This window comes from Cupressus sempervirens, chromosome 5 (assembly GCF_028749045.1).
Source record: "Cupressus sempervirens isolate cs-2001-9-10 chromosome 5, ASM2874904v1, whole genome shotgun sequence".
NCBI classification, from domain to species: domain Eukaryota; kingdom Viridiplantae; phylum Streptophyta; class Pinopsida; order Cupressales; family Cupressaceae; genus Cupressus; species Cupressus sempervirens.
Window position 1 is genome coordinate 65,386,335 of NC_143122.1, and position 18,888 is coordinate 65,405,222.

Genomic DNA, 18,888 nt, shown 5'->3' on the forward strand with positions numbered 1-18,888 from the left:
AACTGCAATCATGCACGATCTAGGCACAATTGAAGCATAAACTCCATATTTAAACAACTGTGGTTGCTCCTGTAAGTAATCATCAATAGCATCTCCATGAAGTTAAACAACTGTTGGTAGAGGCTGCTCATTCGAAGTATCACTAATAATACCTGAATTTTCATCGAGTTGATCAACACATGTTGGTTAGATGAAATTAGTGTAGGCATCTTCTTCACCATTATCGTCATCTTAAAGTTTCAGGTTCTCTCCACAAGTAGGCATAGCAACAGATTCTTGCAAATCCTCATGTGACTCTTCATTTTCCTCATCACTCTGATTGCCATCACCAACTTCCTTAGCCTTGTGCAATTGAGATGTCATTTTTCCTTCACAATGCTTGAATATGTTATTGACCAATTTACATGCTGCAATAGAAGAAACACATTTGAGAATGCGAACGACCTATAACATAGAAATGATAGGTTGGGATATTTCCTCCATCTCTTCAATGAACGAAATCATAAGGCTCTTCATTGCAACCAAAAACTTAGCATCATGATACTCTTTGATGGTGACCAAAAGTGATCAAACATATCATGGATCAAACCTTCCAAACCTAGATCTAAGAGAAGGTTACTTACTTTGACAATTGCACAATTATTCAATATTGTAAATCTCTTGCCAAAAAGATCAACACTAATGTCATCCAATCTCTAAAAGTTGTCAACGGTCAAGTATAATACCTTTGTTAGGCTTTCATCATCGTATGGTTCTCGATGAGTCAAGATTTTCAAAATGTCTTAACAATCTCGGGTGACTTAAAGCCATCTTAAATGGAGAAAATATCCTCTGAATAAAGCTTGATGATGATTGTTCCAACTAGCTCAAACATACTTCTTATATGTCTAGAGGAAGGTCAATATCATTACTAAGCTCATTTCCTATCCTTTGTAGTGCCTTCAACCAACACTCTCCATCGCTAGTGGGCTTCTAAGTGTGATTCAATTCCCACAATCTCTCAATCATCCCAACACGCTGGCAAGATCACCACCTCTAATACCACTGTAATGTTCCCAACTTAGTACCCACGTGAGTTACACCCTTTATGGTGAACGAAGTCTTGTATTGTGGGATATGTTGGATGTTTGGTAGAGGGCAAAGGAAGTTTGTACAGTCACTTTAGATGTATGGAGAGAAATGGGGGAAGTTGAGTGTATGAATTGTGAGTATGATGGAGGGAGATTTCGTGAGATGGAGAGTGACATGGAGGCGAAATAGAAGGTAAGATGAAGGGTGAGATAGAGGGGAAATAGAGGGAGAACGGAAGGTGAGAGGGTGAGATGGAGGGGAAATGGAGGGAAGATGGAAGGTGAGACAGAGGCTGAGATGGAGAGGAAGATGGAAGGTGAGACGAAGGCTGAGATGGAGAGGAAGATGGAAGGTGAGATGGAGAGTGAGATGGAAGGCAAATGAAGAGGAAATGGAGGGAAAATAGAGGGTGAGATGGAGGGTGAAATGGATGGAAATGGAGAGAAGATGGAAGGTGAGATGGAGGGGAGTGTAGGTAGAATTGAAGACTGCTCTTTCGGCAAGGAACGACGAGATGGAGGCTAAGATGGAGAGGAAGATGGAAGGTGAGATGGAGAGTGAGATGGAGGGGAAATGGAGGGGAAATGGAAGGTGAAATGGATAGGAAATGGAGGGAAGATGGAAGGTGAAATGGAGGGGAGTGTACGGAAGAAATGGAGACCACTCTTTCCACAAGGAATGACAAAGGAACTATATGGTGATTGGAGAATAACCATATGGATGGAATGGGAGCGTGTGTCGTACAGAGTTAGCAGAGCTCTACTGATGGAGTGTGAGGGTGTGACGTACAAAAAGTCGTACGGATGGAGTGTGGGGGTGTACTATACAATGGAACAAAGGCATACAATGGAGCAAGGAGGTAGGTGTGGTGAGAGTGGAGGTAGGGTAGAGGTGGGGATGTATGGCATATGGCATTTGGAGGGATAATGTACGACAGAGGAAAGTGGGAGTTTGGTGGAAGAGGGAGGAGGCGAAGCGTACAATGATGCAAGAGGAACTACACATAAGGAAGAGGAAAATGTAGTGGAGGGATGCACAACGTATGAGGGATGTTGTACGGTGTTTAGGACCATTGCCGCAACATAAGGTAATAAAGTAAGCCTTCTTAATTTGTCACTAATTAGAGTATATAATTAATATTCACCAAGGAACATAGGAAGAATACAAAGACATGCAATTTTGTTGCCAAATATTAATTATTTTTTGGCAAACAAAGATAGTGCTCCGATTAGCCAAATATGAGGAAAGTAATACAGAGAACAAAACAAGGTGAGGGTTGAATCTCACCAAAGTCGGAATAGCCAAGTAGGGAAGATCTTCCAATTCTGAAATGGCAAACAATACTGAACTCCAACAGTAATTCACAGTACAATAAAATAATCTTAACCTCATACTAACAAATTCCTACATGTCGGACATAAATACCCCTTTGGAGAAAACTCTAGAGGGCTTACCAAAAAATGCCGTCGTGGCAAACACTTACGGATAATTAATAAAAATCGGGCCCCTTTGCTAAATAATTAAAGGTCCATTTATAACATTATTTAACTTTTGGGACTAGTAATTAGTTAAAATGCTTTATTAAAATTGGGGACATTACACTTCATCTTTTATTCTTTTATTCAAAATGCCCTTTTTACACTTAGGAGAATAAAGGTCCCATTTAAGAATAAAGTGGCATTAATATGTGCCTTAATTTTAATAGTCACTTTATTAAATAACTATTGAATCTTTTGGCATTAAAATAAATTACCAAATGAACTAAGAAAGCCATGTGTGATAGTATGCAAGAAAGCTCTTAGCAATACGCTCCAAAGTCCAATACTAAAATGCACAAAAGACTAAATCTCGATAACTTACTATAAATAGTAAGTATTTGGAAACTCAGTCAAAACAACTCTGATAGTAAGTATTTGGAAACCCAATCGAAACAACTTTGACAGGCCTACAACTAGAAGAGCCTAGGCTACAACCTGCAGTAAAGACCCGATTAGCCCAGGGGACCATGGCTTAGAGGGTTAATGACACATCAGAAAATAAAGGGCTAGAAAAGGGGACATTACAGTCCTCCCTTTCCAACAATTGTTTGTCCTCAAGCAATCAACAACTACAATGTTGTAACTAAAATGCCTGGATCCCATGTCAGCCTCAAAAAAACTGCTTCATCAATCTGTCGACTCAAATACAAGCAATATATCCAAAATTGTGAAGCCAATCAACAATACCCCACAAAATCATTAATCATGTTGATACCTAGATCCCACAAAATCACGTTGTCACGGCTATCTGGTATGAAGGGATATAAATCTATCAAGGCGCTATCGATATTGGACAACTCTCCATCAGTGTATAAATGCATACCATCCATCATAACAACACATCCTAAACTACTAGTAAAGGGATCAAACTGCTCAATAGTCAAAATAAACATCAAAGGTGCAAATAGGCTAATGCTATAGTCATCGGTTTGAAATGCACCCAAATACATAAGTGTCATGAGTAAGGTTTGGGTTGAAAATCCATGCCCTATGAACAAACTATAACCCCCATCAATCCTCAACCAAGATCTATTCAGCTGCTAAATAACTCTTCAAATCGATCCACCACTCCAATCTTGTAACCAAATTTCATCAGTAGAAACTACACCACAGTCTACAATCTTGTAATCATTCCATCTTTGTCACGGAAAACAAAAAGGTCTTCCTCATTCATCTTAAAAAGTGGATTATCAAATGTCCAATCAACATCCACCTCAAACAAAGAATTGTCTACTAGCTGAATATGATCCAAAATTTCATTACTTGATCTCTTGGGGCAGCTATCCAAGTCATAAATCTACTGAATGCTATCAAGTTCCTTCATCACTTCTTGCAAAACTCATGCCTTCCGCTGATCTCTTGTTCTCTAGAATGATGGGTGACAACAATTTGATTTTATCCAATTCCTTCTGAGCATCCTTAAGCTCCCTATTGACCTTATTAACCTCATTCTCTTTTTTCCTTAATTGACCAACATATATTTCAGCACCCTTCAAAATATGATCCTTGTCTTAAAGCAAACATAAATAATCTGATTTTATAGATTCAAAGGTTTCTTTAACTACCTCTAAATCAACAACAACCTTCCATTCCCCTTTTCTTCTTTTCCACTACAGTCTTCCTGTTCTCAATAAACCTTTGAGTGTCATCATAACATACTAGAGCTGCAACAACCATCTCTATTGTACTCTCACTTGATTCTTCAGGCATGCTTCTCATGATTTTTATATTGAAATGCACTTTTTTATTGGACATCCAAATCACCATCACCTTGAATTGCCATCTTTGATTGGTCTTCTAAATTACTATCATATAAGTGAGTTGCTGCTATAAGAATCATGTGATTCATCATATGCCTCAAACTCCTCGTATAGTTGACTTGTATGCAAAGACACGGTTGTTTCTACGACATCTTTCTCACGCAACTTCTCATATGACATGAAGTTTCATAAACTTCTTTGGAAACATCTTGAGAACCCAACATGCTTTTACTATTCTCAGCAGAATGTTTGTCAATTACAATCTCTAAGTCACCAATGTAGAGTTTTGAATATCCCATACCTTTGACAATATTTGAATTCATATTGTCACCAAAATTTGTGTTATTATGTTGGGACAATATTGTGTGATTCTTGTCTTCTTCATTGCTGGTCTAAATTTCTTTGGCTGCCTTACCAACCTCACAATTCCCAAAAACATGATTAGGTGTCCAAGTCTCTTGGCAGGTAAAACATATATGTTCTCTTCTCATTTGGTTCTTGCTCATTTTAGGATGTTCTATAACCTGTAAGGCCACTGATATTAGCTCGTTTTCAATCAGTTGCTCCTTGAACCTTACAATTTTTTATTTCAATCAGTCTTTTTGAGAACTCATAAGCATGAGGGGGTACAGCTTGTTCCTTCCTCTAAATGGCTAACAAATCTGATTGCATTTGCTTGCATATTCCATCATTTTCATCAAGGATTAAGGACATCATTGTGTGCATGCAAGCCCTTACATTGTCTGGGTGATGCCTCCTGTTTCAGCCAAGAAGCATTGAAACATTTGAAGAATCAAATCATTACATTCAAGGTCAATCATAATGGTAAAAGATCTGACATTTGTCATCATGTCTAGGATTTTAACTCTCTTAAAGGCAGTGCCTTTGTCATCATACAACCCCTGAAAGCTCTTTACAATCAATAGTAGAATCTCTCTTTGTACATCATCATTATAGGCTGCTATAGGAGTCGTTATCATGTAATCTCATTCAGACACAAAGCAACTGCAAGTCTAACATCTTTATGAGAATGTTCGATAAACCCATGTTGGACCAAAGCAAGCTTTGGGGGCTGCAAGGCTCAACTAAGAACCCTACAGTCTGCGTGATGCATTTGGACAAATATGTCTCTAATTCTTCCAACTTGAAACAGAACATCATCAAGGGATTTCATGGACTCCACTTGAAATCCAATCATATATAGCCAATTGCCACTTCTTGTTCTCTTTGCAAGTCGCGTAGCTGATCGCTGTTGAATGTATCGTTAAATTCTTGTCAGAAAACGTTGCTTTTCAGATTTTCCTTTATATTTATTTTTGAAAAGACCTGCACTCCTTGTCACCGAACCTTCTTTTCCCACGGAGTAATTTATTCAAACAGTTTGCTAATTTCCCTCTATACAGAATTTTGTCAGAAAGTTTTCAAGTTCAGTTTGCTTTAAGAGCTCTATAAGGTATCAGTCCAGCATTTGAGGTATCAATCCAACTTGAATGACTTAACAGTTATACTAACTAAATGATTCAGTTTGCATGCAATGATCTCAGTTTGATTTCTATTTTTATAAAATTGGTAACACCAACTTCTGTTATAGGAAATAGCTTCAAATTCACTAGTAAACAGATCTGGTTAGATTAGAAAGAAAAACAGGTGAGACTAACCTCAGTACTTGGTCTACTTGGTGGTTTATCACTTGAGAAATATTGTCAATTGTTTCTCTCAAATGCTTTATGATCTTTTTCATATTCATGGATATTGAACTATGGTTAGATGGTTCTAGACGATTCAATGTGAGAGATGGACATCATGGTTATCTTCTTTGTAAGTGTTTTCTTTTATGATGATCATAGGGAATAGCAGTGGGCTCATTTCTTGAGATGGGAAATGGAGTAGTTTAATCTTCTTTGAGAAGTTGTTTAATCTTCTTTGAGAACCTTTTCATCCATATAGATACATGGTATATATGATATGTTTGAGGACTTGAGGTTGAAACTGGGTTTGCATGTTGTTATGACTTTCCTCCTAAGTTACCGGATTCGCGCATCCACCCCCAGATCCGGATTTGGGTCTGGATCCGCACGTGGATCCAGGCAGAATCCGTAATCCTACTTGTGGATTTGTTAGGATTCGCGGCCCACAGATCCTGATAGATCCACAGGCAAGATTAGGGATCCTCGAGGATCCACGCGTGGATCCGCGCGAATCCACGGCAGGGCCAAATAAAAAACGAAAAAAAGTGAGCCCAAGTTAGTTTTTTAATTTATTTTTTCCCTAAAGCCCCTAAACCCTTAAAACGACCCTCTAAGTCATAATGCAAGTTCATTTACTCTCTATTTTGCTCTCTCATACTTGCTAGTTTGAAGTAAAGTGCTTGGATTCGAAGGAGATCGGTTGTGGAGCTCCAAATACCTTGCAAGAAGTGTTTAAGGTATGCATTTCAACCATATTCTTGAGTTCTTTCATAGATTATTGATTTATTTTTAGTTTTCCAAATTTTCAAGTTTTTGTGTAAGTGTAAAGCATGGTTTTCTTTCATTTTTTTTTCTAGATTGCAAGAATAGAACAATGAGTAGTCAAGGCTCAATGGGTGGGGGTGCGGCTACATCACCAAGCTTCAAAATTGATAAGAGGTCTCCTTTATGGAGACACACAACAAGAGTCACACAAAGTCCTGGGGGTGGGGCATACATATGGAAATGTAATTATTGCAACATACAACATAGAAGCTCCTATTCCCAAGTGAAACTAAATTTTTTGGGCCCTGCAGGTGAAGGAATTAACATGTGTCAGGGTAATGATAAAAAGGGATTACCAGCTGCACAAATAGCAGTGTTAACAAAAGAGCAAGATGATGCTGATAGAGCAGTTGCAAAAACAAAACGTGGTGCTTCCAAACGAACAAACACACCAACACCATCATCCGATCAAACAAACACAAGAACACATCCTTTTTTGCCTATGCCAACTACAAATGATGAAGATGAAGACCCATCTCCAGTCACCCGCAAGAGAGGCCCACTAGATAGGGCATTCCAAAATGAAAATAGAGACATTACTGATCACAAAATTGGACGTTGTTTAATTGCAAATGGTGTTTCATTTAATTTTGTGAGATCACTTTATTTTAGGGAGATGGTGGAAGCAATAAATGATGCACCCCATGGTTACAAACCGCCTGGTTACGAGAAGTTGTGCACTACCATATTACATGATAAGAGGAAATCTATAGAGGCTCAAGTTCAACCAATAAGAGATTTTTGGGTTCAATCAGATGTGTCTATTATTTCGGATGGGTGGAAAGATTGTAGAAACCGTCTATTGATCAATATTATTGTTGTATGCCCTAAGGGGGCAATGTTCTTGAAGGCAGTTGATTGTGAAGGGCAAGTGAAAGATGTAGAATTTATTTCACGCATTCTCATTGATGTCATAGAGTCAGTGGGTCCTGATAATGTTGTCCAAGTGGTCACAGATAATGCAAAAATTTGCAGGGCTACAAGGATAATTGTAGAGTCAAGATATGATCATATCTTTTGGACACCATGCATCGTCCACTCTCTCAATTTAGTGATGAAAGCAATTGGCACCGAAATAGATTGGGTGAAAAGGATATATGAGGAAGCTGAAGAGATTCAAATGTTTGTGACAAATCACCACGTCACGAGCAATTTTTAGGATTTTCTCGGACTTGGGTATTATTGAAGGTAAATTTGTATATTTAATATATATTTGAATATTATTGGATTCCATAATTTTTGTTGTTGTTTACATTAACATGTTTTAATTTTTAAATGTATTACTAACTTGAGTTTAACATGTTCTTAGGTTGCTGAAACCCGCTTTGCCTCTCACACGATCGTCTTGAAATGACCTATGAAGGTAAAAGAAGCATTGAAACATATGGTCATTAGCCACCAATGGGGTGTTTGGAAGAATTCCAATACAGCAAGGGCCTTAAATGTGAGAAGAATGATACTAGATGAGGATTGGTGGGATCTTGTGAGTTGTGTTGGAAATCACCGATCCAATAATGGCAATGCTTCACTTTGCAGAGAGTGATGAGCCATGCCTTGGGGATATTTATGATTCCATGGACACTATGCTAGAAAAAACTAAATGTTAAGTTCTACGCTCTTTTACAACAACTTTTTATTTGAAAGATATCTAGATTCTAAAGTATAAATTGACATATTCACTAATTATAATTATTATTCATATCTCATATCCTAGGTAATACAGAGGAGGGAGAAAGATCCTGAGGACACCCTTTACAAGAAGGTGGAAAAAATTGTTCATCATCAATGGAACAACATAGCCATACCTTTGCACCTCCTTGCATATGCTCTATCCTCGAGGTACTGTAGTTCTTATCAAATGCTTGTGCTTATTTTATCCAATGTTTGTGCTACTGATATTTGATAGTGTTCAATTGTCTTTTGTTATCCCCAGGTACTATAGTGCAGATGTACTTTGCCTTCCATATAGAGTGCCACCATTTAGAGATGCAGAGGTTGAAGATGGGTATAAGTGGGCACTAGCTAAGATGTTCCAAGATCAAAAGATTGGGGCAATTGTGAGGAGTGAATTTGCTGCCTTCAACCCAGGTGAGGATTTCCACCCTATTGACATAGCAGACCAAAGCAGGATGGATACCATCAAATGGTGGTACCTTCATGGGCAAGCCTTCATATACCTCCAACCTCTTGTCATAAAGGTCCTATCCCAAGTAAGTTTGTAAGGTTAAGCTTAAGGTTAACACTCTCAATTCCTTGAATTTATTATTTAATTTATTTATCTTGATTGTTGTATTGATAATTTTTAATTTCTCTTTAGGTTGCCAGCTCTTCTGCAGCTGAGCGGAATTGAAGTACTTACTCTTTTATCCACTCAGTCAAATGCAACTGGCTAGCTCCAAAAAAGTCAGAAGACCTTGTGTTCATTCACAACAATTTGCACTTGTCGTCACGGAAGGATCCTAAGTATAAGAAGGGGCCCAAAAAGCTTTGGGATGTAGCACCCAATACTCCTAATTTACATATGACCATCCGGGATCTTGCTAGATCCACTTTGATTGATGTGAATGAGGAGAAGAAGGATTATGAGTTAACAATCCCCTCTACCACTAGTGGTTTGGGTTCCTCTACTGATACAGATGTGGCACTTGCAACGCATCAGTACGCCTCTGATGCGAATTCTCTTGAAAATCCATTTGATGATTAAATCAAAAACTTTAGTCTTGACTTTTGACTCTTTTATGAGTAAATCATGTTACAAACTCCAAGTTTAATGATCTATATTTTGAATATTACAAACTTTCACTTTCAGTAATTCAATGTGAATGTGTTGATTTTCTTTATAATCGTGAAAATAGATTAATTATCATTGATCAAGTATACTGGATTCATCAATGCATACTAGAATCATAGATTCATACTATGAAATGATTTAGTTTTAGAATTATGTATATTTCTCTCATTTTTTAGTATATATATATATATATATATATATATATATATATATATATATATATATATATATATTTTTTTTTATTTATTTATTTATATGTACACGAATCCTCCACGAATCATAATTGGGGAAAAAAAATCCCGAATCCACGGATCCGATTCACGTGCCTGAATCGGATTCATGTCACGAATCAGCAACTAAGCTTTCCTCTTAGGGTTGTGAAGGAGATCATACTTGACAGAACTAGCATTTAGGTGTGTGTAAAAGTTTAAAGGACAGGCTACATGTTTACAATTTGTGGAATTTTTCTTCGCTCATAATTATCTTTCTAGAGGTTCAAATTTACTCGACATTGCATCTGAGGTTCTATTGGGAGCTATAGTTCAGTAGCTGGTGAGCATGTGTTGTCACTTGGGCAATGAGGTAAAAGGTTCACGTGTCTCTTTCTTCTGTCAGAAATGGAGAACTTGGAAGAGTTGTTAAGACTTGTTAGAGATATGTTTCTTGCAAAAGTTTTGTTTGCAGGATGCATATCTTTGAGGATGGTCCTTGATATTACATGGGTAAAATTTCTATGTGGTGTAATTGGTAGACTCAGTACACCTTTGTTCTTTTCAAATTCAGCATTGCCCATGCAATGGGTGTTCTTGAATGTGTTTGGTCTTCATCAACTCATTTGCACATGGAGCTTGTGCTTGTAATTTATGGGTTGACCATGCTGATAGTATGAATTGACTGATGTTTGGATACCTTTGAGGTGTTTTTGTTTCAAAGGGTTAGCACTTGTTGTGGGTGCTAATTTCAATTCCACGGGTTTATCACTTAAATGGAAGTAGCAGGTTTGATTGTTGTTCTAGTTAATGTTCTATCTTGTTTTCTAAAAAGCTACACTGAAATTTTGTTACCGTTATGGGGTTTGAAGTATTTTTTCTTCTGTCTAGCTTGTGAGCACAACGAAGGGGTGGCAGTATCCTGCCCCATTTGTTATCACTGGGATCTTATACTTGTATTCTTTGGATTGTTGTCTTGATGTCATGAGAACAGCTTTGAGACTCAAGCAGTTTCATGGATGGTTGCAATGATGTGGTTTCATCGTTTTAACTCATAAGAAGTTGATGTTGTAGACTCTGGACAGGTCGTGGGCAAGTGGGAGAATGTTGGGGTTAAGTTGACAAACCTTAACAGTCCTAACATGTTGAATAATATTACTTTATCCTAAGTTATAAACTTCCTAAGTTCTCCTTCACTTTGTGGAAACTCTTGGTAAGGCAGCATACTACATGGCAGATGATGAGATAACATATTTCTAGGAAGTTGGCAACTACTTGAAAGATGCTATGTATTGGGAAGATATTGTAGTACATTCCATTTTGGAGTGAAAATGATTTGAAAATCTGTTATGCTGACTAAAGAGTCTTGATTTTTTATTTCTATTATGTACTGGAGTTGTATTTTAGCAATTGGTATTTATGCTTGAGTTCATTTTTGACAAGCAGTGTGAGGTAAGGAAATCATCTATTCCTCTCATAGTAATTTGTATGTTCCTTTTTTTTTTTTGGCAAGATGATCGTCATGGATGCAATAGGATAATGTTGTCTTGGAAGTTGCTATGAACAGAGTGTCATGGGATTAGCAAGATATTTGTGTTAATATCATTACGCAAAAATATAACAATTACACGTGAATGTAACCAATAACACAAAGGAATAAAACACACAAAAATAGAACAATAGACACAAAGATTTAATGCGGTTCACCCAATCTTGGGCTACGTCCACCAAACAAAGAGACCAATCTAATTATTCAGTAATTCAACCTGATTACAATCTACAAACCCTCGCAACTCAATACTGATACAAGAAGCTACTAAATTATCATATGAAAATCCCTAACCCTAAGCAATTTTATACAAGACTGATGTTAGTTACAAAATTAGAGTTAGAATATGTCATTCAATAGAAAAATAATTCCCGACGCCTTTTACAATAATAAAGTCATTATTGGCCTTACAGGGCGCTGTCCCTCGACCCTGCCTTGTATTCTGACAAAGAGCCCGCAAGGGGTGTTGCCCCCCAAACCCTTGTAAAAAAATCTGTGGGGAAACTGTGTCGATAAAAGTGGGAAAAAAATTAACCTCTGAGTCTGATTATGCTTCACATAACAACAAATAACATATACCTCTTAGGCACTGTAGATGGTTTTGAAAACCATGGGTGCCTACCTCTTTGTGCTCAGCTCTATATATATGTCAATGCCTTGGCTGATTTAAGAGAGGAAAGGAGTTCATTTCATAGGGGTTATGAGACCGGATTTTCTCTAGGATGGAGCAAGACATAAAACTCCATATAAAGGCTTTGAGCCTAAAAATGTGCGGATTTACTCTAGGATGGAGCAAAATATAAACTCCATATAAGGGCTTTGAGCCTAAAAATGTATAGTAACTTGTTGCTGAATAATACATTGGCTTGATGTTTTGGAATTCGGAGTTTTTATCCTGGAAGGGTTTTCCCCGCATTTATCTGTGTTTTTCTCTTATGTCTCAATCTTCTTTTTTATCAAATTTGTATGCCATAATGCTGCTGAAAATTTCTTAAATCTGTAAATTGTAATCACTTTCTTCTGAGGCTTCAATCATGGGAAATAAACAATGTCTGTTTCTGCTTTTATGTCATAGTACTATGTGTCTGTATCAGTTTGTTGGAATCTGTTTGAAAGATTTATTGAAGACAAGGTGCACGTATTGATCTCAGATTGCTTTCTGGGATGCCCTCATTTCCCTTCACAAATAACCACTGCATACATTGTAAGTCACAAAGGAACACTCTTGATGAAAGAAAGAAACGATTCTCTGAATCAAACTCTGCAAAGAAATTCCTGTACTAAGATAAAATTGGAGACAATTTCCACTTAGCCAGGAGGAAATGATGAGGACACCTCATGTGGTTATAAAGTTAACTAAACTCCCAACACGGGTGGGCTGGAATATCAATAAACTATAAGTAAATGAAACAGGTGTAAAGATATCTATAAGCTTAGTGGTTGACAGGTAGATCAGCTATAAAGCAGATAGGTATAAATCCCAAAAAAGGCAGGCAGCTTGAAAAGCTGTTAAACATAGCCAGTAATAAATAAAATAGGCAGACAGCAAGGACCATTAAATACCACTGTACAATATTTAGCCTACATGTACAGGCTTCTCATATGTAAATATCCTAGAAACATTCAGCAAAAAAAACATAACAGAACTTTATAAATTTGATAAGGCATGTCATGAATATCATTTGAACAGAATTCCTTTCCTTTGAAAAATAATTTATTCTGTATTGAAGTTTGAATATTTAAGGAAGAGGAACTGTGATACATAACCGTGTAATAGCCAACAACCCCCTTTGTAGTGAAGTGGATACCAAGTAAAGACATATAAAATATTCCTCAATTATATCTCAAGGCCCTCAACTCCTCTAAAAGGAAGTTGGAAGCAGGCAAGACTTGCGCTTAATTATTTCTTGTCATTGAAACTAAAGAGAGAGTCTCACAGTTTATTATTTGGATCTTTAGGGGGATGCTTTTCAAAGTTTGTAAGCATCTAATACCTCTTTATGATTATTTATCTTTTATAATTCAGGATGCCTTTGCTGTTGTATTGAGGGCTTTCAATAAAATCAGTGTCTCCTATACTTTTTCCTTCTACAATCTGTCCATGTAAATTGCCCAGCTATCCTCAGCCCTACAGACCACACTTGCAACAAGCTTCAACTTCCTTCTATAGCACATATAAATTTGCATCTAGCTATGCATCAGAATTGAAAACATAAGTACCCAGGTGGTAGCCCTCACAACCTATGTTTTGATATGCAAGTGGCCTGTTTGAATTGGACTTTGCATTCATTTGCCTTGTAATCTCTTATTTACTGCAGTTTATGTCCAGTGGTTATTAAAGCTATGGTGCATAAATCATGCAGTTTTACAAATCTGTGATAGCAGAGATCTTGAAACACCTTTCAACCTTGGTTTTGATTTGTAAATATAAAATATTCCCTAACAAGTTGCTGTTAAAACCAAAGAGCACGTATCGTTATTTGATAAGTAGGAGAATTCATTATTTGATAGGTATCATTATGTGATAGCAGAGATCTTGAAACACCTTTCACGCTTGTTTTTGTTTGTAAATATTCCCTAACAATTGGCTGTTGTTAAGTGTTGACTTGGTCATCAGCACCTCATTGGAGATTTGTGTCATGGATCCAGGTAAGTCTCGGCATTTGTATCGGACATTAACAGTTCGAGCTTTTGGTGCAATGGCAAATGCTACCTTCAATTGGTATCAAAGCCCTTGGGTCATGGGTTCAAGTCTCCCTTCAGTTGGAGCTGAAGGCTCAGTTGGTGCTGAGGGGGAGATTGTTGACTGTTGACTTGGTGGTTAGCACCTCCTTGGAGATTTGTGCCATGGATCTAGGTAAGTCTCGGCATTTGTATCGGGCATTAACAGTTTAAGCTTTTGGTGCAACGGCAAATGCTACCTCAGCTGTTACAACCAAAAAACAAGTATCGTTATGTGATAAGTAGGAGGTATCATTATTTATAATTGCCCAAGGGGTTGTGGCTAGGTAATGGGTGACACTTGATCCAAGTTAAATGCATCTCCTAATCTTTTTCTTTGTTTGTAAGTACTCTCCAAAAATTATTTAATTACAATCAAAAAAACAGTTATCTTTATCTATGTGTGGCACAGCGATCATGGTGTAATGGTTATGAAACAGGTTCAAGTCCCTATGTGCAATAAGCCAATCCATATCCCAATTGGCATGCATTTGAGTCAGCAAGCAAGGAGAACAATCAAGCATGGCTTCCGTTTATAGTAACCCCTGCTACATTATAGTAACCCCCAATCCCACTGTACACACGTTAAGGTTGAGCTGTGACGAGTTTGGAGAGCATTTAAGCATGACCATGCTTGCAAGTGTCGATTTCAAGCTTTCCCAGTGCCATAAAGCAACCAACGACTTCAGTGGACATGTGATAAGATTATGGGAATGACTGCAAAAACACATTCAAGCATGACACAAACTTTGAAATCTCAAAAAGCCCTGAAGGCAGCCAAACATAACCACACCCTAGTTCAACCAAGCCACAAAAGAGCAGATCCATTTCAAAGAAACAAATCTACATTTTATGAATGCCCAAACTACCATATAAGGAAAAAAAGAAGAACCATTCTTCTCACCCTTCCAATCAGACCCCTACAGAAATATACCCTGAAAATACTGGCAGAGGATAATTCTATAAAACAAACCCGGACCGCCAGAGCCTTTAAATTTTTCAAAACCCTTGAAACCCTCTACACTATACAAGGAATTTTCACCTACAGTATCAACGAGCTGGCAGCAGATATAGACTCAAAACATGCTAATAGTGAACACGATTGAAGGTATTAATGCTATGGCCCCAATTACCCTAAATCTCAAAGCTTTCATTCCCGATTTCGGAAACGAGGCAAGGAATGCCCAATAAAAACTTAACTAAATCTGAAACGTGTGACTCGCATTTGAATGTTCTTTTGAACTCGTTACAACTACCAACGAAGGTTTTTCTGTGACCATTTCCTTAATTCCCCTACAGCTATAACTTTTTATGTCGCGCCCAGTTTTGCAAACCAACGAAAATAAACAAGCAGATGCAAATTTGCTAAGAAAATGCTTGAGTTATTCCAAAAAATAATAAAACAAAAGGTTTTACAATAATTTTTGCCAGTATTTCTCTAAATCCGAAACGTTTTAACAAAGCCCGCTATGTTTGTATAGAGATGCACCTGTAAAATAACTAAATTAATGTGTTGCAGGAGGCATACCTTGAGTTTATCTTCGCTTTGTTCAATTCTATGAACTGATGGAAAGAAGTCTTCGGCTGCTGATATGGGAAGAAAAACAAAAAAAGTTGGAAAGAGTGTTTAGCAAGTACTTTCAAAAGAGATATTAGATTTTACATGTTATGTTGTATTGTTCAGTGGAGAACTTCCAGATTTTACCTTTGTTGTTTTAATTTTTTTTTTTGGGCCAAAGCCTTGACTAAAGCCCCGAGTATTATTGATTTCCTTCGTGTATTGATTTGTTATAATGTTTCATTTTTTTTCTCTATGATTTTTATAGTTCCTGCCAAGGCAATAATACTTATGCATTCATGTCCATCCAAATATAATATTAACACTAACCAATCAAATCTAAGATTTTAAAAGATTATATGAGATTTCAAATGTTTATATTTTTTTTTTTTTTTCCATTATTTTATAAATCACATTTTTCATCTATTCTATTGGTCCATACTATTTTTGGTGGAGGAGAAAATTAATTTTCTTCAACAAAAAATACAACTATTTTCTAACAACTTCATCTTGCAATTAATGAATGTATTAATTATGACAAGTTGATAAGATTTTATTTTTTCAATCATTTTATCTTCCACCTCACACCACATGTCTAATCAATATTAATTATCACAATCTATTAAATATTTTTTATTTTTTATTTTAAATATATTTATTATTAGTTTTATATTGATGTTTATTTTTGACTATTTGATATAACTTGTTCCTAAAACTTCATGTAATGCATAAGTTCAAATTATATATATATATATATATATATATATATATATATATATATATATATATATATATATATATATATATATATATATATATATATATATATATATATATATATATATATATATATTTTAAATATAATTTCAATATGTTATATCTTTGTATTTGAATTTCTAATTTTTTTTAAACTTTGCTTTTTTAATAAAAATAGTTAAATTATTACTATTATTTTACTTTAATAAAAATAAATTAAACAATATTATTTTTTAATTATATTTTATAATAGTATTTGTAATATGTATAATTGATAAGTGTTAAAAATTTTTAATTATATTATTTATTATTAATAATATTTTTTATTTAATCAATTTATCATTTAGTTTAAATACATTTAAAACTTAAATATATTTTTTAATATTAAATTAATAATTATATTTTATATCAAAAAATATACTAAAGAAATAACCACAAAATATAAATAATTCAATTCTAAAAGATATATAAATTATTATTAGATTTTTATAAACTATGTATTAAAATTAAATAGTTATATTTTATTTCTTATTTATCACATCATATTTATTCATCAACATCAAAATTTATATGTATTACATCTATTTATTATTTACAAATGTACATATTAAATTATATGGATATTATTTCATAATTAAAAATTACTTAATTTTATGAACATTTTGGAAATACCAATTAGTTTTACTTATAAAATATTTTTATATTTCAATACATTTCATTTTTTCTTTTAAAAATGTGAGTTTTAATATAAAAATTAAATTCTTAGTTTCATTAATTAAAATATAATATATTTTAATTTTTTATTAGAACCATAATTTTATTTTGACTTTTTTTATTAAGAAAAATAATTATCTCTCTCTCTCTCTCTCTCTCTCTCTCTCTCTCTCTCTCTCTCTCTCTCTCTCTCACACACACACACACACACACACACACACACACACAAAACTTATGTTCGTATCACTCTATTTTACTATTTTATCTCTCTTCCTCTTCCTCCTCTATATTATCTATCATTTTTTCCTCTGCATATATGTTTAGGTTGTTATTGTTGTATAGTACTATTTATCTCTATCTATATCTCTATCTTAGTTTTTGTCCAATGCTAATGATTAAAAATAGTGAGTTCCATTTGATAATCAAGATGAGAATAATACATAGTTGGGGGTGTTATTCCAACTACTCATGGTTGTCTAGTAGCATGCATGGTATGCTTAAACATATAATGTGATAATCCAAATGCTTCATCACTTCTTCAAGTTCTATATTTCAAATATTGGTATAGATATCTTTCCTCATTGCACATAATTTAAGTTGTCAATGTAGAAGGTGCAAATTTGTCTAAAGCATATGTATTGATCATAGTATGATATTAAGTATTTAGTGCCATATTGGGGACTTTGGCCTCTTACTCTTGGGCTTAAATGCCCAAAGATATAATAATATAGTACAAGAACTTAACATCAAAATATGAGCCATCCTATCAAATCACAAGGGCATTTCTAGAACGAGAATTTAACAACAAAATATGAGCAATCCTATCAGATCACAAGTGCATTTCTAGGCAAAATTAATGCATTCATAATGTTAATTTAGATTCCCACTCATCTACACCTCTACAACCATTATGCGTTAGGCAGGGATTATGACGCATTGCGTCTCTTGTATATTTGTGTGTTCGTTGTATTTTGTAATTCAATTATGGTCCAAATTTATGTGAAATAATAAAAATATATGGATAAATATTTTGGGGGATAAGGAAGATTATATCTATGTTCTCAATCAAAATGGTCTTTACATCTTTAAAATGATTATTTTGTATTTTATATAAGTGGTGTTTTCAAAAAGTAAGTGGTTGGGGAAGGAAAGAATATAGTTTTTTTTTTTAAAGAAATATTATGATAATTAATATTTTTTATTTATTTTAAATGGGTAAGTTTAATGAAATATTGATGTGTAAATAATTTGTAAGGTTCTTTGATTAATTTGTTTAATTGTTAAGGTAAATGGATGAGCTTTATTGATATTTATATAATTTTATTTTTTTATTTTTTGTTTATGTTGTAATAAGTACAATTAACTTAATGGATGATTGTCATTGCTCTAAAAAAAGCAAAATTTTCTTAAAATGCGAAAAAGCATAACAAAAAACTTCTGATGCAAATTCATTCCTTGAAATCGAAAATGGGAAGATAAACCTAGAAATTTGAAACTGGGTAGAAACACTTGCACAAACACGCAGAAGCTGAGTGGTCATATTAGACCAGGGTAGAAGACTACCAAAGGTCTATCACTTCATCACAAAAACAAATTTGAAATCCTGACAAAATTACATGAAGAGAAAGGGAACCAACTTGTACAAAGAGAAGGAAAGGTAAAGACAATTAGCAAGATTTGCCCCAAATTTCCATAAAGAAAGTATTAT

At 35.0% G+C, this 18,888-nt stretch overlaps 1 protein-coding gene across 14 annotated transcripts in view; it reads right to left on the reverse strand.

The window, feature by feature from the left end:
• LOC149554565 (uncharacterized) overlaps positions 1–15,840 on the reverse strand; it is a 227,159-nt gene extending 211,319 nt beyond the window's left edge. For 6 of the 14 annotated variants that reach the window (XM_089828619.1, XM_089828615.1, XM_089828614.1 and 3 more), the window contains exon 1: positions 15,681–15,840. The gene's annotated coding sequence lies outside the window, so the exon portion shown is untranslated. The remainder of the gene's footprint in view (positions 1–15,680) is intronic. The other 8 variants (XM_089828618.1, XM_089828613.1, XM_089828620.1 and 5 more) reach the window with 2 other exon arrangements.
• Between the last annotated feature and the right edge of the window lie 3,048 nt (positions 15,841–18,888).